The sequence below is a fragment of the Anomaloglossus baeobatrachus genome, assembly GCF_048569485.1.
Source record: "Anomaloglossus baeobatrachus isolate aAnoBae1 chromosome 9 unlocalized genomic scaffold, aAnoBae1.hap1 SUPER_9_unloc_2, whole genome shotgun sequence".
In the NCBI taxonomy this organism is placed as follows: domain Eukaryota; kingdom Metazoa; phylum Chordata; class Amphibia; order Anura; family Aromobatidae; genus Anomaloglossus; species Anomaloglossus baeobatrachus.
In genome coordinates this window covers 276,991-299,095 of record NW_027441820.1, presented here as the reverse complement: position 1 = coordinate 299,095, position 22,105 = coordinate 276,991, and the positions used below count along the sequence as shown (strand labels likewise).

Here is a 22,105-nt window from a genome sequence, read left to right as displayed (position 1 = left end):
ACCTGCTGCTGCAGTGACCACAGGTGTGATAAGATCTAGAATTGGCATCTGGTGCGATCTCTCCGCTTCCACTCCAAAGAAAGTTACCTGTTTATTCCTATCATGCATTGGTTTTTGGGGTTTTCTTTGAGTAATGATGATCTCTTTAGTAGTCTGTTGGCGCCCTCTCCTGGAGGAATAGTTTGCTTGCTCTTGGACATTCTAAAAGAGAGGTCATGATAGACATTGAGCTTCTGAGCTCAATTGGGGACAGTCATGGGTGATGAATGTTTGCAACCTGCTGCAAAGCCTCATACCGCAATATAAGGAACGTCAAATACTAAGAAAGGGCGGCCTATGAAAGAATTACTACTTTCAATAAGTACACTTAAACGGCTAATTGGGAATAGAAAAACTGTAAAAAGCCCTCTGAGAAAGCCCCCCTCTAACCTTTGATAGTAAGCTTTTCTGTAGTCTGCCTGTTGATGTATTTTCCGTTTGAACTGTGCACAACATGAAGAGACGGAACACTGGCGGCTTGTCACAATGCCCCCGCTGACATCACAATAGCGCTGCTGCCTAGAAAACAAGCTGCGCAGCAGAAGTTGTTCTTTGGGTGGGAGGGTGGGCTAGTGTAAGGAGGGGGCAAGCTCTTTTTTTCCCGGGTGGTAGGGGGATGACAGGAGAAGGGATGCGGGTGGTGAGAAGGGTACAGAGGGCAGGGTTTGGGGGCTGGGAAGGAAAGGGAAAAGATTAGGGTTTGGGGATGATGAAAGGGCTTTCTACGGGTAAGGATGGCAAAGGGTGGCAGTGACGGAAAGTCAGGCAACCTGTCCTGTCCGTCTTTTTGTATCGTGAATTGGAAAGACTGCAAGGGGGAGGGGAGTTGCTTGCGCCCTAAAGGAGGAGTTATTCAGATTCATTGCAGTGGGGGGCGGCGGCTGCAAAACGCACCATTCTTCTTGTTTTTGCTCTGCAAAGCAGCCTTTTCAAGGGTTGGCTTGGGTGACAAAATGTCTTCTGTAGGCGTGGGTTTGTCTCCCTCTCGCTCTCTCTCCCTAAGATGTGTCCGGCATAGGCCAGGGTGCCACTCGAGGCCCAAACCAATTCTGGTTATCGCTTCTCGGCCTTTTGGCTAAGATCAAGTGTAGTATCTGTTCTTATCAGTTTAATATCTGATACGTCCCCTATCTGGGGACCATATATTAAATGGATTTTTAGAACAGGGAGATGGAAAAAGAGCTTGCTCTGTCCACTCCACGCATTGACCTGGTATTGCAGTACCTCCAGGACCGGTGCACCCCTTCTTAACCCAGTTTCCAAAAGCAGAACTCAATTCACCTGATTCATATTAGCCCGATTTAATGAATTGGAAGAAAGCATACGTCTTCATATGCACCTCAATTTGGCCCATTCACTTTTCACACTTCCTCCTTTTGTTTTTTATCTTTCACACTTTTGACTTTCTTTATTCATCCAAATAGCAAACTCATCACCACTCAACCTGACCAACTCGGCTATGTCCCGTGCTGCAGTTCTCTGTCTTATCTAGATCATTTGCAATTGAATGGAATAGATCCCTTTTGGACAAAGTGGATTCACCTGCTGCTGCAGTGACCACAGGTGTGATAAGATCTAGAATTGGCATCTGGTGCGATCTCTCCGCTTCCACTCCAAAGAAAGTTACCTGTTTATTCCTATCATGCATTGGTTTTTGGGGTTTTCTTTGAGTAATGATGATCTCTTTAGTAGTCTGTTGGCGCCCTCTCCTGGAGGAATAGTTTGCTTGCTCTTGGACATTCTAAAAGAGAGGTCATGATAGACATTGAGCTTCTGAGCTCAATTGGGGACAGTCATGGGTGATGAATGTTTGCAACCTGCTGCAAAGCCTCATACCGCAATATAAGGAACGTCAAATACTAAGAAAGGGCGGCCTATGAAAGAATTACTACTTTCAATAAGTACACTTAAACGGCTAATTGGGAATAGAAAAACTGTAAAAAGCCCTCTGAGAAAGCCCCCCTCTAACCTTTGATAGTAAGCTTTTCTGTAGTCTGCCTGTTGATGTATTTTCCGTTTGAACTGTGCACAACATGAAGAGACGGAACACTGGCGGCTTGTCACAATGCCCCCGCTGACATCACAATAGCGCTGCTGCCTAGAAAACAAGCTGCGCAGCAGAAGTTGTTCTTTGGGTGGGAGGGTGGGCTAGTGTAAGGAGGGGGCAAGCTCTTTTTTTCCCGGGTGGTAGGGGGTTGACAGGAGAAGGGATGCGGGTGGTGAGAAGGGTACAGAGGGCAGGGTTTGGGGGCTGGGAAGGAAAGGGAAAAGATTAGGGTTTGGGGATGATGAAAGGGCTTTCTACGGGTAAGGATGGCAAAGGGTGGCAGTGACGGAAAGTCAGGCAACCTGTCCTGTCCGTCTTTTTGTATCGTGAATTGGAAAGACTGCAAGGGGGAGGGGAGTTGCTTGCGCCCTAAAGGAGGAGTTATTCAGATTCATTGCAGTGGGGGGCGGCGGCTGCAAAACGCACCATTCTTCTTGTTTTTGCTCTGCAAAGCAGCCTTTTCAAGGGTTGGCTTGGGTGACAAAATGTCTTCTGTAGGCGTGGGTTTGTCTCCCTCTCGCTCTCTCTCCCTAAGATGTGTCCGGCATAGGCCAGGGTGCCACTCGAGGCCCAAACCAATTCTGGTTATCGCTTCTCGGCCTTTTGGCTAAGATCAAGTGTAGTTTGGGAGGGTACTGCCTTGGTTGGTGCTGAAAGGTGCCAGGGTATTGCACAACTGCTGGCCTTGGGGGAGTGTGCATCGTAGGATGTCATAGCCCTCTTGTGACGGACAGTTACCTGGGCAACGAGAGGCGGTCACTTTATTATTTTCAAACTCATCCTTCAAAGAAAAAAAAAAAAAAAAAAAAAAAAAAAAAAAAATCTGTTCTTATCAGTTTAATATCTGATACGTCCCCTATCTGGGGACCATATATTAAATGGATTTTTAGAACAGGGAGATGGAAAAAGAGCTTGCTCTGTCCACTCCACGCATTGACCTGGTATTGCAGTACCTCCAGGACCGGTGCACCCCTTCTTAACCCAGTTTCCAAAAGCAGAACTCAATTCACCTGATTCATATTAGCCCGATTTAATGAATTGGAAGAAAGCATACGTCTTCATATGCACCTCAATTTGGCCCATTCACTTTTCACACTTCCTCCTTTTGTTTTTTATCTTTCACACTTTTGACTTTCTTTATTCATCCAAATAGCAAACTCATCACCACTCAACCTGACCAACTCGGCTATGTCCCGTGCTGCAGTTCTCTGTCTTATCTAGATCATTTGCAATTGAATGGAATAGATCCCTTTTGGACAAAGTGGATTCACCTGCTGCTGCAGTGACCACAGGTGTGATAAGATCTAGAATTGGCATCTGGTGCGATCTCTCCGCTTCCACTCCAAAGAAAGTTACCTGTTTATTCCTATCATGCATTGGTTTTTGGGGTTTTCTTTGAGTAATGATGATCTCTTTAGTAGTCTGTTGGCGCCCTCTCCTGGAGGAATAGTTTGCTTGCTCTTGGACATTCTAAAAGAGAGGTCATGATAGACATTGAGCTTCTGAGCTCAATTGGGGACAGTCATGGGTGATGAATGTTTGCAACCTGCTGCAAAGCCTCATACCGCAATATAAGGAACGTCAAATACTAAGAAAGGGCGGCCTATGAAAGAATTACTACTTTCAATAAGTACACTTAAACGGCTAATTGGGAATAGAAAAACTGTAAAAAGCCCTCTGAGAAAGCCCCCCTCTAACCTTTGATAGTAAGCTTTTCTGTAGTCTGCCTGTTGATGTATTTTCCGTTTGAACTGTGCACAACATGAAGAGACGGAACACTGGCGGCTTGTCACAATGCCCCCGCTGACATCACAATAGCGCTGCTGCCTAGAAAACAAGCTGCGCAGCAGAAGTTGTTCTTTGGGTGGGAGGGTGGGATAGTGTAAGGAGGGGGCAAGCTCTTTTTTTCCCGGGTGGTAGGGGGATGACAGGAGAAGGGATGCGGGTGGTGAGAAGGGTACAGAGGGCAGGGTTTGGGGGCTGGGAAGGAAAGGGAAAAGATTAGGGTTTGGGGATGATGAAAGGGCTTTCTACGGGTAAGGATGGCAAAGGGTGGCAGGGACGGAAAGTCAGGCAACCTGTCCTGTCCGTCTTTTTGTATCGTGAATTGGAAAGACTGCAAGGGGGAGGGGAGTTGCTTGCGCCCTAAAGGAGGAGTTATTCAGATTCATTGCAGTGGGCGGCGGCTGCAAAACGCACCATTCTTCTTGTTTTGGCTCTGCAAAGCAGCCTTTTCAAGGGTTGGCTTGGGTGACAAAATGTCTTGTGTAGGCGTGGGTTTGTCTCCCTCTCGCTCTCTCTCCCTAAGATGTGTCCGGCATAGGCCAGGGTGCCACTCGAGGCCCAAACCAATTCTGGTTATCGCTTCTCGGCCTTTTGGCTAAGATCAAGTGTAGTATCTGTTCTTATCAGAACAAACTGAGCTAGCTACACTTGACGAGATACGATCAGGGAGACGAGCTCCGAAGCCCAGCCGAGACCGGAAGAGGGAGATCGGACGGAAGAAGAGCTTGGCAGAAAGAAGCAAGAAGACGAAGCCTCGGAGAAGACTTGGGGAGACCAGAGGAACTTCGAGGAGGAACACAGCGGGAGAAGACACCCGGAGAAGAATCCAAGATCCAGCTCCGGGAACTCAAGCAGGAACCAGCCATGGCAAGCAAGCCAGAGAAGGCAGCCAAGAAGGCTCAGGACCCAGGGACCTCCAGGAAGGCTCATCCAGAGGCTTCTTCGGCCCAAGAGGCCCCTACCTCCGACGCCAGCCAGCCGGAGGGAGCCCGGACGCTGCCTGAAAAGGCTCCAACCCTGGAGCCTTGGATGCGGCAGACGGTCGCCCTGAAGCTAAAGGCGGTGGATGGTAGGTTGCCGGACATGTCCAGCGACGTGTTCTGCAAGAAGATGATTCTGGATCAGGGCTTCTCCAGGGCGGAAACCCTGAGTGTCCAGACCTTCATGACTGGCATTTTTCTGGTAACCTTTGCCACGGTGAATGCCTGCAGAAGATACTGGGAGGCGATGAACGCAGCGATGCCGGACTCCCCTTTTCATTCTTTTTTAGGATCCTGTCCTATACAGAGGGATGAAAAGAGGATCACGGTCTCCATGCGGAACCCGCACACCCCAGGAAGAGACATCTCCACGTTCCTGGGACGTCTCTGCACAGTGGTGAGGGAGCCATCCCACATCCTTAACGGCAACGGATTCTGGACGGGTAAGTGGTCAGTAACCGTTCGACTCTACAGGGAACCAGCATCCGAGGATGGTCTCCAGCACCTGCCCCCGACATTCTCTCTGGGAAACTCCTTTGGTCTCATCTACTACCCGGACATGCCACACAACTGCAGGAAATGTGGCGGGAAAGGGCATTCGATGAAGACCTGCAAGGAGGACGCCTGCAGGGTTTGCCGGGTGACGGGACACAGCTCCAAGGACTGCCCAAAGAAGAAGACTTGCAACCTATGTGGACAGGCGGACCACCTTTACAAGGACTGCCCACAGCGGGAGAAATCCTGGGCAAGGGTTGCCGCGGCGACCCAGTATCGGGTAGTCACAGCTTCGTCGACCAAGGCAGCTACGACCAAGGCCACAGAGGCCAAGGACAAGGCGGCCAAGAACCCGGCGACCGTGGCTCCAGCCGATGCCCCAGCAGCCACGGAGTCCAGGAAAAAGAAGGGTAAGAAAACTGTTGCCCCCTCCCTGGTCCCCCCCCCTGTCACCCCTGTCCAAACCCCTCCCCCCCCGGCCAACCCTACTGAGGATTCCACTACCTCCGCCTCATTTCCCTACTCCTCAGTTGGTCTCCTCACCCCCCCCCCCAAAGCCCACTCTCCCTCCCCAGACCATGAGAGCAGAGGGCCTCAGCACTCTTGCACTTTTCACCGAGGAGGATTTTCCAGCTCTTGTCTCCTCAGGTACAGGCCAAAGGAAAAGGAAGGTGGAAGATAGTCCTGTCGCAGAACCTTCCAAGCTGTTCATTGTGGACCTCAATCCACCCCAGGAAGAGGAGGATGGCCTCCTCCCAGAACCGGACGTGTTGGAGCAGATGGTGGAGTCCCTTGTGGCCGAAGAAGAAATGGAGGAGTCGGAAGCCACTGAGGCACCATCCCTGCTCGATCAGCTAGAAGAAGAGGGTCTGCTGGAGATACCCTTACCAGCAGGTGCCAAAGAGGAAGAACCGCCCGACCGGAGTGGTAACTAAGGCACACCGCCTGCTCTAACTTTCTCTTTCCTCCAATGACTGCTAACATTAACATCTTTTCCATTAATGTTAGGAGCATCAGAGACAAGTTCCGACGTCAGACAATTTTTGCGTTCCTTAACACTCAGTCTAGTGATGTATTTTTCCTGCAGGAATGCTCCCTTCCCTCCTCTAGGTCCTTCAACCATCTGGCCAGGGAGTGGACCCATGGCCCATCCTACTGGTCTGGCGGGGGCGACTGTAGGTCCGCGGGGGTCGCCGTGCTGATCAGGGGAAGCGCCTTCACATTGGACTCTGTTCAGGAAATCGTCTGCGGCAGGTTACTGCTCGTGGATGGCACCTGGGCGGGAGAACCTGTCAGGTTCATCAATGTGTATGCTTCTCCTGTGAAGAGCGATCGACTGGAGCTCCTCCAAGCCCTGCGCCCTCAGCTCGCTACCGCCAGGACGGTAGTGATGGCCGGGGATTTCAACTGCCCGATTGAGGAGGATGGACGCAGTTCTGGAACGGCTGCCAAGTTGGACGTCACATCCAAACTGCTCATTGAGATGGTGACCGAAGCCTCTCTTGTGGACGTTGTTGGCTCCATCGGACACGGATCCGTGAACTATTCATGGTGCCGATCCGATGGCTCGCTGCGTTCCAGGATTGACTTTGTGTTTACCTCTCGGGCGGTTGGGCGGAGTGGGCACTCGATGGTCCCCTGCTTCTTCTCTGACCACAGAGCCATTCACTTTCAAGGTGTGCTGGGCCATGGCTTCCCCATTGGCCCGGGCTCCTGGAAGCTGAACTGCTCTCTGCTGGAAAAGGGTGAGATTCTGGAGGAGCTTAGAGCTGCCTACTCCACGTGGCGGGCCTACAAGGCGGGCTTCCAGTCTGTTTCTGACTGGTGGGAATACGTTAAACTCGAGTTCCGTTTCTTCTTTCAGGCAAAGAGTCAACAACAGGCGTGTCTGAAGAGGAGGGACTTCAGGAGACTCCAGCGTGAGCTGCGTTCCCTGCAGGACCTTCTTCGATGCGGCTGGGACGTGAGAGAGGAGCTGGAGGAGACTAAGAGGAGCCTGAAAAGGCACTTCGAGGAGGAGTCCGAGCGAATTGTCTTCCGTTCCAAAGTGGAGAACCTGGAGAAGGGTGAGAAATGTAACTCGTTCTTTTTCAGGAAACTCCACGCCGGTCACACGCCCATGAATGAACTACGAGACGAGAGTGGAAACATGCGACGCGGGAAAGAGAACGTGATGAAGGTCGTCAGCGACTTCTACAGCGAACTCTACGCCCGCAAGACTACTGACCCCGAGGCCGCCGATAAGTTCCTGTCAGGTATCACTAACCATCTTGACCCTGCAGACGCGGCGGCCATGGATGTTCCTCTGACGGTGGACGAGCTGCTCTCGGCCGCCAAATCCTTTAGTTCTGGCAGGACACCGGGCAGTGACGGCCTCCCAGCAGAGCTCTATGTAGCGCTGGGAGACCTAATCTGTCCGGACCTGTTAGGGCTGTATGAGGAGATGGTGGTGGAGGGCAGAATGCCTCCATCTCTGAGGGAAGGAATGGTCACGATCCTGTACAAGCGTAAAGGAGAGAGGTGCGACCTGAAGAATTGGCGTCCCATCACCCTTCTGAACGTCGACTACAAGATCCTGGCCAAGACGATGGCAACGAGATTGAAGACTGTTATCGGACGGATCATCCACCCGGATCAGACCTGCGGCATCCCCGGACGTCGCATCGCAGACAGCCTGGCTCTCATGCGGGACACGGTCGAGTACATCAAAGCCCGCCGGGTGCACGCAGCCCTGATCTCGTTGGATCAGGAAAAGGCCTTCGACCGTGTTTCCCATGAGTTCCTGGGCAAAGCTCTGCACAGGTTAGGTTTGGGTAACATGTTTTGCTTGTATGTCCAACTAATGTATTTTGATATTCACAGCTCGGTGTTGGTGAACGGCTGGAAGACTGACCCCTTCCCGGTCCTCTCAGGGGTCAGACAAGGCTGTCCTCTGTCACCTCTTCTTTTTGTTTGTGTTATAGAACTCTTTGCAGAGGCTATCCGGCGGAATGGAGAGATCAGAGGGATCACCGCACCAGGACCAGAACGCTTCGAGGTCAAGTGCTCGCTCTACATGGACGACGTGACTGTCTTCTGCGCGGACCGGCGCTCAGTCGACACCCTCGTCCAGACCTGTGAGACCTTCGGACGGGCTTCGGGAGCCAAAGTCAACTGCGGGAAGTCGGAAGCCATGCTCTTCGGGGACTGGCAGCCGGCCTCTTCCGCCCCCTTCCCTTTCAGCATCCAGCCGGATTTCATCAAGGTTCTTGGAGTCTGGTTCGGGAAGGAAGGAGCAGCCCTCAAGTCCTGGGAGGAACGCTTGACCAAGATCACCCAACGGATCGGTCTGTGGAGCCTCAGACGCCTCACCTGTGAGGGCAAAGCACTGGTCCTGCGTAACGAGGTACTGCCCGTGCTGCAGTACACGGCCCAGGCCTGGCCCCCCCTTGCCACCGTGTGCAGGGCCATTACCAGGACGGTGTTTCGTTTTGTCTGGGGATCCAAGATGGACAGAGTAAAGCGGAGCATCATGTACAAGGATCCTCGCAAGGGTGGGAAGGGCGTACCCGATATCCCCACCCTCCTGCGATCCTCCTTCGTATGTGACTGCGTTCGCCGAACTCTGCGAGTCAAGAGAGGTTCCGCGGGTGGGTCCATGTCTCGCTTCTTCCTGCTCCCCCTTTGGAGACGGTTAGGCTGGGACAAGTGGGACAGCTCCTTCCCCTACAACTGGACGGCGCCATGGTTCTACGGAGACGTGGTTCGGTTTGTGAGGGAACACCAACTGGAGGGACTCAAGCCTGATTTGTGGAAGCCAAAGACTATCCACAAACTCATCAGAGCCAAGGACGAAATGGAGAACATTCCAGGACTTCATCACGACACACTGGAGACTGTTTGGACAAACGTGTCATCGGCTGGATTGACCAACGGGCACAAGGACTTGTCATGGATGGCGATACAGGGCGGACTGCCCGTCCGGTCATTCATGCACGCCCGGAACCTGTGCAAAACCCGGTACTGCCCAAGGTGCCCCTTCGTGGAGGAAACATCGCTGCACGCCTTTTGGGACTGCCGTTTCGCACAGCGCCTGTTGGTTGCCCTGGAGGATGACCTGAGGAACTCCGTCCCCAGAGAGAGCCTATCGTACCATTCCGTACTTTATGGACTCTTCCCTGGGACTCACACCGTTGGAGCCATCCAGGAGGCTTGGCGCCTTATGAACTGCTTTAAGGACGCTATTTGGGTCGCCAGGAACCGGCTCATCTTGAAGAGGGAGAGGATGTCTATCCAGGATTGCCGCAGGCTGATCCACAGCCTGCTCAGAGACTATTCCATCATGGACAGTCCGGACGACAGCGCCGAGGAGGAGGTTTAGACCTCTTCCATGCCCCCTCCCTCCTTTTCCCGTTATGTGCGTCTTTCAATAAAGCTTCGGGCCTGTGATTTCCCCACCCTATCCCCCTTTTCCCCTACCCCCATCCCCCAATCGCCGGTTCGTCGTTATTTATTGTCTAACTTTTTCTTTCAGCTTGAGTGTTATGGATAAGCATAGGAGTGTGATGTATAGTTTAGTGCGTCGTACTCTATGGCTATGTAAGAAGGATTGTATAGTTCTGTGTGTACGGGGCTGCGGCACTGTACACGGTTTGTTACCTTTTTGTGAATAGTGCATGATAATAAAGATGCTGTTAAATCAACAATCTGTTCTTATCAGTTTAATATCTGATACGTCCCCTATCTGGGGACCATATATTAAATGGATTTTTAGAACAGGGAGATGGAAAAAGAGCTTGCTCTGTCCACTCCACGCATTGACCTGGTATTGCAGTACCTCCAGGACCGGTGCACCCCTTCTTAACCCAGTTTCCAAAAGCAGAACTCAATTCACCTGATTCATATTAGCCCGATTTAATGAATTGGAAGAAAGCATACGTCTTCATATGCACCTCAATTTGGCCCATTCACTTTTCACACTTCCTCCTTTTGTTTTTTATCTTTCACACTTTTGACTTTCTTTATTCATCCAAATAGCAAACTCATCACCACTCAACCTGACCAACTCGGCTATGTCCCGTGCTGCAGTTCTCTGTCTTATCTAGATCATTTGCAATTGAATGGAATAGATCCCTTTTGGACAAAGTGGATTCACCTGCTGCTGCAGTGACCACAGGTGTGATAAGATCTAGAATTGGCATCTGGTGCGATCTCTCCGCTTCCACTCCAAAGAAAGTTACCTGTTTATTCCTATCATGCATTGGTTTTTGGGGTTTTCTTTGAGTAATGATGATCTCTTTAGTAGTCTGTTGGCGCCCTCTCCTGGAGGAATAGTTTGCTTGCTCTTGGACATTCTAAAAGAGAGGTCATGATAGACATTGAGCTTCTGAGCTCAATTGGGGACAGTCATGGGTGATGAATGTTTGCAACCTGCTGCAAAGCCTCCTACCGCAATATAAGGAACGTCAAATACTAAGAAAGGGCGGCCTATGAAAGAATTACTACTTTCAATAAGTACACTTAAACGGCTAATTGGGAATAGAAAAACTGTAAAAAGCCCTCTGAGAAAGCCCCCCTCTAACCTTTGATAGTAAGCTTTTCTGTAGTCTGCCTGTTGATGTATTTTCCGTTTGAACTGTGCACAACATGAAGAGACGGAACACTGGCGGCTTGTCACAATGCCCCCGCTGACATCACAATAGCGCTGCTGCCTAGAAAACAAGCTGCGCAGCAGAAGTTGTTCTTTGGGTGGGAGGGTGGGCTAGTGTAAGGAGGGGGCAAGCTCTTTTTTTCCCGGGTGGTAGGGGGATGACAGGAGAAGGGATGCGGGTGGTGAGAAGGGTACAGAGGGCAGGGTTTGGGGGCTGGGAAGGAAAGGGAAAAGATTAGGGTTTGGGGATGATGAAAGGGCTTTCTACGGGTAAGGATGGCAAAGGGTGGCAGTGACGGAAAGTCAGGCAACCTGTCCTGTCCGTCTTTTTGTATCGTGAATTGGAAAGACTGCAAGGGGGAGGGGAGTTGCTTGCACCCTAAAGGAGGAGTTATTCAGATTCATTGCAGTGGGGGGCGGCGGCTGCAAAACGCACCATTCTTCTTGTTTTTGCTCTGCAAAGCAGCCTTTTCAAGGGTTGGCTTGGGTGACAAAATGTCTTCTGTAGGCGTGGGTTTGTCTCCCTCTCGCTCTCTCTCCCTAAGATGTGTCCGGCATAGGCCAGGGTGCCACTCGAGGCCCAAACCAATTCTGGTTATCGCTTCTCGGCCTTTTGGCTAAGATCAAGTGTAGTATCTGTTCTTATCAGTTTAATATCTGATACGTCCACTATCTGGGGACCATATATTAAATGGATTTTTAGAACAGGGAGATGGAAAAAGAGCTTGCTCTGTCCACTCCACGCATTGACCTGGTATTGCAGTACCTCCAGGACCGGTGCACCCCTTCTTAACCCAGTTTCCAAAAGCAGAACTCAATTCACCTGATTCATATTAGCCCGATTTAATGAATTGGAAGAAAGCATACGTCTTCATATGCACCTCAATTTGGCCCATTCACTTTTCACACTTCCTCCTTTTGTTTTTTATCTTTCACACTTTTGACTTTCTTTATTCATCCAAATAGCAAACTCATCACCACTCAACCTGACCAACTCGGCTATGTCCCGTGCTGCAGTTCTCTGTCTTATCTAGATCATTTGCAATTGAATGGAATAGATCCCTTTTGGACAAAGTGGATTCACCTGCTGCTGCAGTGACCACAGGTGTGATAAGATCTAGAATTGGCATCTGGTGCGATCTCTCCGCTTCCACTCCAAAGAAAGTTACCTGTTTATTCCTGATACAAGTAAAATATATCTTTGTACCGTGTTAGCCAGTAGAGATAAAAAATTTTTGTTTAAAAGAACAGAGAGTCCTCAGTGGTTGATACCTTTTAATGGCTAACTGAAAAGATGGTAATAATTGCAAGCTTTCGAGACTACTCCTGAGTAGTCTCGAAAGCTTGCAATTATTACCATCTTTTCAGTTAGCCATTAAAAGGTATCAACCACTGAGGACTCTCTGTTCTTTTAAACAAAAACTGTTTATTCCTATCATGCATTGGTTTTTGGGGTTTTCTTTGAGTAATGATGATCTCTTTAGTAGTCTGTTGGCGCCCTCTCCTGGAGGAATAGTTTGCTTGCTCTTGGACATTCTAAAAGAGAGGTCATGATAGACATTGAGCTTCTGAGCTCAATTGGGGACAGTCATGGGTGATGAATGTTTGCAACCTGCTGCAAAGCCTCATACCGCAATATAAGGAACGTCAAATACTAAGAAAGGGCGGCCTATGAAAGAATTACTACTTTCAATAAGTACACTTAAACGGCTAATTGGGAATAGAAAAACTGTAAAAAGCCCTCTGAGAAAGCCCCCCTCTAACCTTTGATAGTAAGCTTTTCTGTAGTCTGCCTGTTGATGTATTTTCCGTTTGAACTGTGCACAACATGAAGAGACGGAACACTGGCGGCTTGTCACAATGCCCCCGCTGACATCACAATAGCGCTGCTGCCTAGAAAACAAGCTGCGCAGCAGAAGTTGTTCTTTGGGTGGGAGGGTGGGCTAGTGTAAGGAGGGGGCAAGCTCTTTTTTTCCCGGGTGGTAGGGGGATGACAGGAGAAGGGATGCGGGTGGTGAGAAGGGTACAGAGGGCAGGGTTTGGGGGCTGGGAAGGAAAGGGAAAAGATTAGGGTTTGGGGATGATGAAAGGGCTTTCTACGGGTAAGGATGGCAAAGGGTGGCAGTGACGGAAAGTCAGGCAACCTGTCCTGTCCGTCTTTTTGTATCGTGAATTGGAAAGACTGCAAGGGGGAGGGGAGTTGCTTGCGCCCTAAAGGAGGAGTTATTCAGATTCATTGCAGTGGGGGGCGGCGGCTGCAAAACGCACCATTCTTCTTGTTTTTGCTCTGCAAAGCAGCCTTTTCAAGGGTTGGCTTGGGTGACAAAATGTCTTCTGTAGGCGTGGGTTTGTCTCCCTCTCGCTCTCTCTCCCTAAGATGTGTCCGGCATAGGCCAGGGTGCCACTCGAGGCCCAAACCAATTCTGGTTATCGCTTCTCGGCCTTTTGGCTAAGATCAAGTGTAGTATCGTTCGAAAAGGTGGTTTAAGGCTCCGGCCACCTTAGTACAATGATGCAATGCACACTGGAAGGTTGCGCTTGTTAGTACTTTGGGAGGATAGTATATCCATCTAGAGGAAACCATGGCCCTACCAGGATCGAGGCTATTAGACTGAGTAAGTGTGGGGGCTATGGTGCAATGTGCCCCAGGATTGACGACCCTGGAGTGAGTCTGAGCTTGCTGGCTTGGGACCCCGGCGAGCCTTGGGCTCTGTAGCACACCGTACCTTGCCCTTTCATACTTTCTGAGCATATTGCTCTATCCCGGCCTTCTGGCTAGGAAGGGAAATTTTTATAATCATGGTCGGAGGTCCGTTCAGCTTTGGGCTGAGAAACCAACACCCGGTTGGAGGTCCGGGTCAGCTTTGGCTGAGAAACCAACACCCGGTTGGAGGTCCGGGTCAGCTTCGGCTGAGAAACCAACACCCGGTTGGAGGTCCGGGTCAGCTTCGGCTGAGAAACCAACACCCGGTTGGAGGCCCGGGTCAGCTTCGGCTGAGAAACCAACACCCGGTTGGAGGTCCGGTTAGCCTTGGGCTGAGAAACCAACACCGGTTGACGGTCCGGGCAGTTTCGGCTGCGAAACCAACAACTAGTAGCTCTCTACTCCACTTGGGTAAGATGCCTGGATGGACGCTGGGAGCAACGACAAGGCTCAACCAGGCTTCGGCTTGGGGGAGCACCGAAGATCCCTGACCCTTGCTGTGGCCTTCTGGCTCGGAGGGACGGGGTTGATTTTTGGGGACCCTCTCCTCACGGAGGGGTCCACACGAATCCTAGCCTTTGCACTGTTTTTGGTGTGACTTCGGTCATGCATTTTTTGCGGTGCTTTGGAAAGCTTCATTAAATCAAAAATCTGTTCTTATCAGTTTAATATCTGATACGTCCCCTATCTGGGGACCATATATTAAATGGATTTTTAGAACAGGGAGATGGAAAAAGAGCTTGCTCTGTCCACTCCACGCATTGACCTGGTATTGCAGTACCTCCAGGACCGGTGCACCCCTTCTTAACCCAGTTTCCAAAAGCAGAACTCAATTCACCTGATTCATATTAGCCCGATTTAATGAATTGGAAGAAAGCATACGTCTTCATATGCACCTCAATTTGGCCCATTCACTTTTCACACTTCCTCCTTTTGTTTTTTATCTTTCACACTTTTGACTTTCTTTATTCATCCAAATAGCAAACTCATCACCACTCAACCTGACCAACTCGGCTATGTCCCGTGCTGCAGTTCTCTGTCTTATCTAGATCATTTGCAATTGAATGGAATAGATCCCTTTTGGACAAAGTGGATTCACCTGCTGCTGCAGTGACCACAGGTGTGATAAGATCTAGAATTGGCATCTGGTGCGATCTCTCCGCTTCCACTCCAAAGAAAGTTACCTGTTTATTCCTATCATGCATTGGTTTTTGGGGTTTTCTTTGAGTAATGATGATCTCTTTAGTAGTCTGTTGGCGCCCTCTCCTGGAGGAATAGTTTGCTTGCTCTTGGACATTCTAAAAGAGAGGTCATGATAGACATTGAGCTTCTGAGCTCAATTGGGGACAGTCATGGGTGATGAATGTTTGCAACCTGCAGCAAAGCCTCATACCGCAATATAAGGAACGTCAAATACTAAGAAAGGGCGGCCTATGAAAGAATTACTACTTTCAATAAGTACACTTAAACGGCTAATTGGGAATAGAAAAACTGTAAAAAGCCCTCTGAGAAAGCCCCCCTCTAACCTTTGATAGTAAGCTTTTCTGTAGTCTGCCTGTTGATGTATTTTCCGTTTGAACTGTGCACAACATGAAGAGACGGAACACTGGCGGCTTGTCACAATGCCCCCGCTGACATCACAATAGCGCTGCTGCCTAGAAAACAAGCTGCGCAGCAGAAGTTGTTCTTTGGGTGGGAGGGTGGGCTAGTGTAAGGAGGGGGCAAGCTCTTTTTTTCCCGGGTGGTAGGGGGATGACAGGAGAAGGGATGCGGGTGGTGAGAAGGGTACAGAGGGCAGGGTTTGGGGGCTGGGAAGGAAAGGGAAAAGATTAGGGTTTGGGGATGATGAAAGGGCTTTCTACGGGTAAGGATGGCAAAGGGTGGCAGTGACGGAAAGTCAGGCAACCTGTCCTGTCCGTCTTTTTGTATCGTGAATTGGAAAGACTGCAAGGGGGAGGGGAGTTGCTTGCGCCCTAAAGGAGGAGTTATTCAGATTCATTGCAGTGGGGGGCGGCGGCTGCAAAACGCACCATTCTTCTTGCTTTTGCTCTGCAAAGCAGCCTTTTCAAGGGTTGGCTTGGGTGACAAAATGTCTTCTGTAGGCGTGGGTTTGTCTCCCTCTCGCTCTCTCTCCCTAAGATGTGTCCGGCATAGGCCAGGGTGCCACTCGAGGCCCAAACCAATTCTGGTTATCGCTTCTCGGCCTTTTGGCTAAGTTCAAGTGTAGTCCTTTCATTGGGTTTGCCTTGGTCTTGGCTGGGAGGGGCCCGGGCTTGCACAACCGCCGGCCTCGGGGATTGTTGCGCCTTTTGGTGCTTACGTCCCCTTATGGCTGGTGGTTCCTGGGCTCGGGAGGCGATCACCTGCGGCACTGCGCTTTTGTGTGGTGGCCGATGACCGTTTTCTGAAATTTGCGGATGTAATCTCATCTGTTCTTATCAGTTTAATATCTGATACGTCCCCTATCTGGGGACCATATATTAAATGGATTTTTAGAACAGGGAGATGGAAAAAGAGCTTGCTCTGTCCACTCCACGCATTGACCTGGTATTGCAGTACCTCCAGGACCGGTGCACCCCTTCTTAACCCAGTTTCCAAAAGCAGAACTCAATTCACCTGATTCATATTAGCCCGATTTAATGAATTGGAAGAAAGCATACGTCTTCATATGCACCTCAATTTGGCCCATTCACTTTTCACACTTCCTCCTTTTGTTTTTTATCTTTCACACTTTTGACTTTCTTTATTCATCCAAATAGCAAACTCATCACCACTCAACCTGACCAACTCGGCTATGTCCCGTGCTGCAGTTCTCTGTCTTATCTAGATCATTTGCAATTGAATGGAATAGATCCCTTTTGGACAAAGTGGATTCACCTGCTGCTGCAGTGACCACAGGTGTGATAAGATCTAGAATTGGCATCTGGTGCGATCTCTCCGCTTCCACTCCAAAGAAAGTTACCTGTTTATTCCTATCATGCATTGGTTTTTGGGGTTTTCTTTGAGTAATGATGATCTCTTTAGTAGTCTGTTGGCGCCCTCTCCTGGAGGAATAGTTTGCTTGCTCTTGGACATTCTAAAAGAGAGGTCATGATAGACATTGAGCTTCTGAGCTCAATTGGGGACAGTCATGGGTGATGAATGTTTGCAACCTGCTGCAAAGCCTCATACCGCAATATAAGGAACGTCAAATACTAAGAAAGGGCGGCCTATGAAAGAATTACTACTTTCAATAAGTACACTTAAACGGCTAATTGGGAATAGAAAAACTGTAAAAAGCCCTCTGAGAAAGCCCCCCTCTAACCTTTGATAGTAAGCTTTTCTGTAGTCTGCCTGTTGATGTATTTTCCGTTTGAACTGTGCACAACATGAAGAGACGGAACACTGGCGGCTTGTCACAATGCCCCCGCTGACATCACAATAGCGCTGCTGCCTAGAAAACAAGCTGCGCAGCAGAAGTTGTTCTTTGGGTGGGAGGGTGGGCTAGTGTAAGGAGGGGGCAAGCTCTTTTTTTCCCGGGTGGTAGGGGGATGACAGGAGAAGGGATGCGGGTGGTGAGAAGGGTACAGAGGGCAGGGTTTGGGGGCTGGGAAGGAAAGGGAAAAGATTAGGGTTTGGGGATGATGAAAGGGCTTTCTACGGGTAAGGATGGCAAAGGGTGGCAGTGACGGAAAGTCAGGCAACCTGTCCTGTCCGTCTTTTTGTATCGTGAATTGGAAAGACTGCAAGGGGGAGGGGAGTTGCTTGCGCCCTAAAGGAGGAGTTATTCAGATTCATTGCAGTGGGGGGCGGCGGCTGCAAAACGCACCATTCTTCTTGTTTTTGCTCTGCAAAGCAGCTTTTTCAAGGGTTGGCTTGGGTGACAAAATGTCTTCTGTAGGCGTGGGTTTGTCTCCCTCTCGCTCTCTCTCCCTAAGATGTGTCCGGCATAGGCCAGGGTGCCACTCGAGGCCCAAACCAATTCTGGTTATCGCTTCTCGGCCTTTTGGCTAAGATCAAGTGTAGTATCTGTTCTTATCAGTTTAATATCTGATACGTCCCCTATCTGGGGACCATATATTAAATGGATTTTTAGAACAGGGAGATGGAAAAAGAGCTTGCTCTGTCCACTCCACGCATTGACCTGGTATTGCAGTACCTCCAGGACCGGTGCACCCCTTCTTAACCCAGTTTCCAAAAGCAGAACTCAATTCACCTGATTCATATTAGCCCGATTTAATGAATTGGAAGAAAGCATACGTCTTCATATGCACCTCAATTTGGCCCATTCACTTTTCACACTTCCTCCTTTTGTTTTTTATCTTTCACACTTTTGACTTTCTTTATTCATCCAAATAGCAAACTCATCACCACTCAACCTGACCAACTCGGCTATGTCCCGTGCTGCAGTTCTCTGTCTTATCTAGATCATTTGCAATTGAATGGAATAGATCCCTTTTGGACAAAGTGGATTCACCTGCTGCTGCAGTGACCACAGGTGTGATAAGATCTAGAATTGGCATCTGGTGCGATCTCTCCGCTTCCACTCCAAAGAAAGTTACCTGTTTATTCCTATCATGCATTGGTTTTTGGGGTTTTCTTTGAGTAATGATGATCTCTTTAGTAGTCTGTTGGCGCCCTCTCCTGGAGGAATAGTTTGCTTGCTCTTGGACATTCTAAAAGAGAGGTCATGATAGACATTGAGCTTCTGAGCTCAATTGGGGACAGTCATGGGTGATGAATGTTTGCAACCTGCTGCAAAGCCTCATACCGCAATATAAGGAACGTCAAATACTAAGAAAGGGCGGCCTATGAAAGAATTACTACTTTCAATAAGTACACTTAAACGGCTAATTGGGAATAGAAAAACTGTAAAAAGCCCTCTGAGAAAGCCCCCCTCTAACCTTTGATAGTAAGCTTTTCTGTAGTCTGCCTGTTGATGTATTTTCCGTTTGAACTGTGCACAACATGAAGAGACGGAACACTGGCGGCTTGTCACAATGCCCCCGCTGACATCACAATAGCGCTGCTGCCTAGAAAACAAGCTGCGCAGCAGAAGTTGTTCTTTGGGTGGGAGGGTGGGCTAGTGTAAGGAGGGGGCAAGCTCTTTTTTTCCCGGGTGGTAGGGGGATGACAGGAGAAGGGATGCGGGTGGTGAGAAGGGTACAGAGGGCAGGGTTTGGGGGCTGGGAAGGAAAGGGAAAAGATTAGGGTTTGGGGATGATGAAAGGGCTTTCTACGGGTAAGGATGGCAAAGGGTGGCAGTGACGGAAAGTCAGGCAACCTGTCCTGTCCGTCTTTTTGTATCGTGAATTGGAAAGACTGCAAGGGGGAGGGGAGTTGCTTGCGCCCTAAAGGAGGAGTTATTCAGATTCATTGCAGTGGGGGGCGGCGGCTGCAAAACGCACCATTCTTCTTGTTTTTGCTCTGCAAAGCAGCCTTTTCAAGGGTTGGCTTGGGTGACAAAATGTCTTCTGTAGGCGTGGGTTTGTCTCCCTCTCGCTCTCTCTCCCTAAGATGTGTCCGGCATAGGCCAGGGTGCCACTCGAGGCCCAAACCAATTCTGGTTATCGCTTCTCGGCCTTTTGGCTAAGATCAAGTGTAGTGTTGTTCGAAGAGGTGGTTTAAGCTCCAGGCCACCTTAGTACAATGATACAAGGCACACTGGAAGGTTGCGCTTGCTGGTACTCTGGGTGGATAGTATATTCATCTAGAGGAAAACATGGCCCTACCAGGATCGAGGCTATTAGACTGAGTAAGGGTGGGGGGCTATGGTACAACGTGCCCCAGGACTGACGACCCTGGAGTGAGTCTGAGCTTGCTGGCTTGGGACGCCGGCAAGCCTTGGGCTCTGTAGCACACCGTACCTTGCCTTTTCATACTTTTTGAGCATATTACCCTATCCTGGCCTTCTGGCTAGGAAGGGAAATTTTTATAATCCCGGTCGGAGGTCTGGTCAGCTTTGGGCTGAGAAACTAACACCCGGTTGGAGGTCTGGGTCAGCTTCGGCTGAGAAACCAACACCCGGTTGGAGGTCTGGGTCAGCTTCGGCTGAGAAACCAACACCCGGTTGGAGGTCCGGTTAGCCTTGGGCTGAGAAACCAACACCGGTTGACGGTCCGGGCAGTTTCGGCTGCGAAACCAACAACTAGTAGCTCTCTACTCCACTTGGGTAAGATGCCTGGGTGGACGCTGGGAGCAACGACAAGGCTCAACCAGGCTTCGGCTTGGGGGAGCACCGAAGATCCCTGACCCTTGCTGTGGCCTTCTGGCTCGGAGGGACGGGGTTGATTTTTGGGGACCCTCTCCTCACGGTGGGGTCCACACGAATCCTAGCCTTTGCACTGTTTTTGGTGTGACTTCGGTCATGCATTTTTTGTGGTGCTTTGGAAAGCTTCATTAAATCAAAAATCTGTTCTTATCAGTTTAATATCTGATACGTCCCCTATCTGGGGACCATATATTAAATGGATTTTTAGAACAGGGAGATGGAAAAAGAGCTTGCTCTGTCCACTCCACGCATTGACCTGGTATTGCAGTACCTCCAGGACCGGTGCACCCCTTCTTAACCCAGTTTCCAAAAGCAGAACTCAATTCACCTGATTCATATTAGCCCGATTTAATGAATTGGAAGAAAGCATACGTCTTCATATGCACCTCAATTTGGCCCATTCACTTTTCACACTTCCTCCTTTTGTTTTTTATCTTTCACACTTTTGACTTTCTTTATTCATCCAAATAGCAAACTCATCACCACTCAACCTGACCAACTCGGCTATGTCCCGTGCTGCAGTTCTCTGTCTTATCTAGATCATTTGCAATTGAATGGAATAGATCCCTTTTGGACAAAGTGGATTCACCTGCTGCTGCAGTGACCACAGGTGTGATAAGATCTAGAATTGGCATCTGGTGCGATCTCTCCGCTTCCACTCCAAAGAAAGTTACCTGTTTATTCCTATCATGCATTGGTTTTTGGGGTTTTCTTTGAGTAATGATGATCTCTTTAGTAGTCTGTTGGCGCCCTCTCCTGGAGGAATAGTTTGCTTGCTCTTGGACATTCTAAAAGAGAGGTCATGATAGACATTGAGCTTCTGAGCTCAATTGGGGACAGTCATGGGTGATGAATGTTTGCAACCTGCTGCAAAGCCTCATACCGCAATATAAGGAACGTCAAATACTAAGAAAGGGCGGCCTATGAAAGAATTACTACTTTCAATAAGTACACTTAAACGGCTAATTGGGAATAGAAAAACTGTAAAAAGCCCTCTGAGAAAGCCCCCCTCTAACCTTTGATAGTAAGCTTTTCTGTAGTCTGCCTGTTGATGTATTTTCCGTTTGAACTGTGCACAACATGAAGAGACGGAACACTGGCGGCTTGTCACAATGCCCCCGCTGACATCACAATAGCGCTGCTGCCTAGAAAACAAGCTGCGCAGCAGAAGTTGTTCTTTGGGTGGGAGGGTGGGCTAGTGTAAGGAGGGGGCAAGCTCTTTTTTTCCCGGGTGGTAGGGGGATGACAGGAGAAGGGATGCGGGTGGTGAGAAGGGTACAGAGGGCAGGGTTTGGGGGCTGGGAAGGAAAGGGAAAAGATTAGGGTTTGGGGATGATGAAAGGGCTTTCTACGGGTAAGGATGGCAAAGGGTGGCAGTGACGGAAAGTCAGGCAACCTGTCCTGTCCGTCTTTTTGTATCGTGAATTGGAAAGACTGCAAGGGGGAGGGGAGTTGCTTGCGCCCTAAAGGAGGAGTTATTCAGATTCATTGCAGTGGGGGGCGGCGGCTGCAAAACGCACCATTCTTCTTGTTTTTGCTCTGCAAAGCAGCCTTTTCAAGGGTTGGCTTGGGTGACAAAATGTCTTCTGTAGGCGTGGGTTTGTCTCCCTCTCGCTCTCTCTCCCTAAGATGTGTCCGGCATAGGCCAGGGTGCCACTCGAGGCCCAAACCAATTCTGGTTATCGCTTCTCGGCCTTTTGGCTGAGATCAGGTGCAGAGCTTCACGGTTTTGTGCTTGGTTTTGGCTGGAAGGTGCTCGAGGTACCCGGCTCCTTGGCCTGGGGGGATCGTCTCACCTCACGGTGGGACTTCACCCCCCTGCTGCTATTAGGGAGCCGGATTAGTCCTCGGGCAACGAGCGGTGATCCCCCGGCGAAAGGCCGAGCCCGTGAGAAACGGTAGGCTTTTTGTGAAGTTATTGCTGGTACAATGCCGTGCATTCAGCAATTTACTTCTGGCTCCGGCCAGCTTCAAAACTCGGTGAAAATCGAGGTTCCGAAAGACCACTTTGGTTGTGGAAATGGAGAGGCGTTCTACAACCGTCTGTTGCGAGACCTCTTGGGCGTAGGGAAAGAGGATGTGTACTGTCTGCAGGAGAGGGGGCAGTGCACGTACATCCTGACGTTGAGGACCAAGACTGCCTGTAGCACTTTCCAAGGGCGAGTGAAGGGTGCGA

General features: G+C 49.8%; 6 non-coding genes and 4 pseudogenes across 6 annotated transcripts; all 10 read left to right on the top strand.

The window, feature by feature from the left end:
• Positions 1–1,094: 1,094 nt before the first annotated feature.
• LOC142259744 (U2 spliceosomal RNA) lies at positions 1,095–1,285 on the top strand. The gene has a single exon (XR_012728126.1). It is a non-coding gene; the product is annotated as a U2 spliceosomal RNA (small nuclear RNA).
• A 1,564-nt stretch (positions 1,286–2,849) lies between these two features.
• Positions 2,850–3,061, top strand: LOC142259667 (U2 spliceosomal RNA; annotated as a pseudogene).
• Positions 3,062–4,446: 1,385 nt separating this feature from the next.
• Positions 4,447–4,536, top strand: LOC142259682 (U2 spliceosomal RNA; annotated as a pseudogene).
• A 5,444-nt stretch (positions 4,537–9,980) lies between these two features.
• On the top strand, positions 9,981–10,184 carry LOC142259559 (U2 spliceosomal RNA; annotated as a pseudogene).
• A 1,388-nt stretch (positions 10,185–11,572) lies between these two features.
• LOC142259527 (U2 spliceosomal RNA) lies at positions 11,573–11,763 on the top strand. The gene has a single exon (XR_012728010.1). It is a non-coding gene; the product is annotated as a U2 spliceosomal RNA (small nuclear RNA).
• A 1,641-nt stretch (positions 11,764–13,404) lies between these two features.
• On the top strand, positions 13,405–13,546 carry LOC142259719 (U2 spliceosomal RNA; annotated as a pseudogene).
• A 743-nt stretch (positions 13,547–14,289) lies between these two features.
• LOC142259574 (U2 spliceosomal RNA) lies at positions 14,290–14,482 on the top strand. The gene has a single exon (XR_012728037.1). It is a non-coding gene; the product is annotated as a U2 spliceosomal RNA (small nuclear RNA).
• A 1,593-nt stretch (positions 14,483–16,075) lies between these two features.
• Positions 16,076–16,260, top strand: LOC142259650 (U2 spliceosomal RNA). The gene has a single exon (XR_012728102.1). It is a non-coding gene; the product is annotated as a U2 spliceosomal RNA (small nuclear RNA).
• A 1,388-nt stretch (positions 16,261–17,648) lies between these two features.
• On the top strand, positions 17,649–17,839 carry LOC142259742 (U2 spliceosomal RNA). The gene has a single exon (XR_012728125.1). It is a non-coding gene; the product is annotated as a U2 spliceosomal RNA (small nuclear RNA).
• A 2,190-nt stretch (positions 17,840–20,029) lies between these two features.
• Positions 20,030–20,222, top strand: LOC142259550 (U2 spliceosomal RNA). Its single transcript, XR_012728022.1, has one exon. It is a non-coding gene; the product is annotated as a U2 spliceosomal RNA (small nuclear RNA).
• The last annotated feature ends 1,883 nt before the right edge of the window (positions 20,223–22,105 follow it).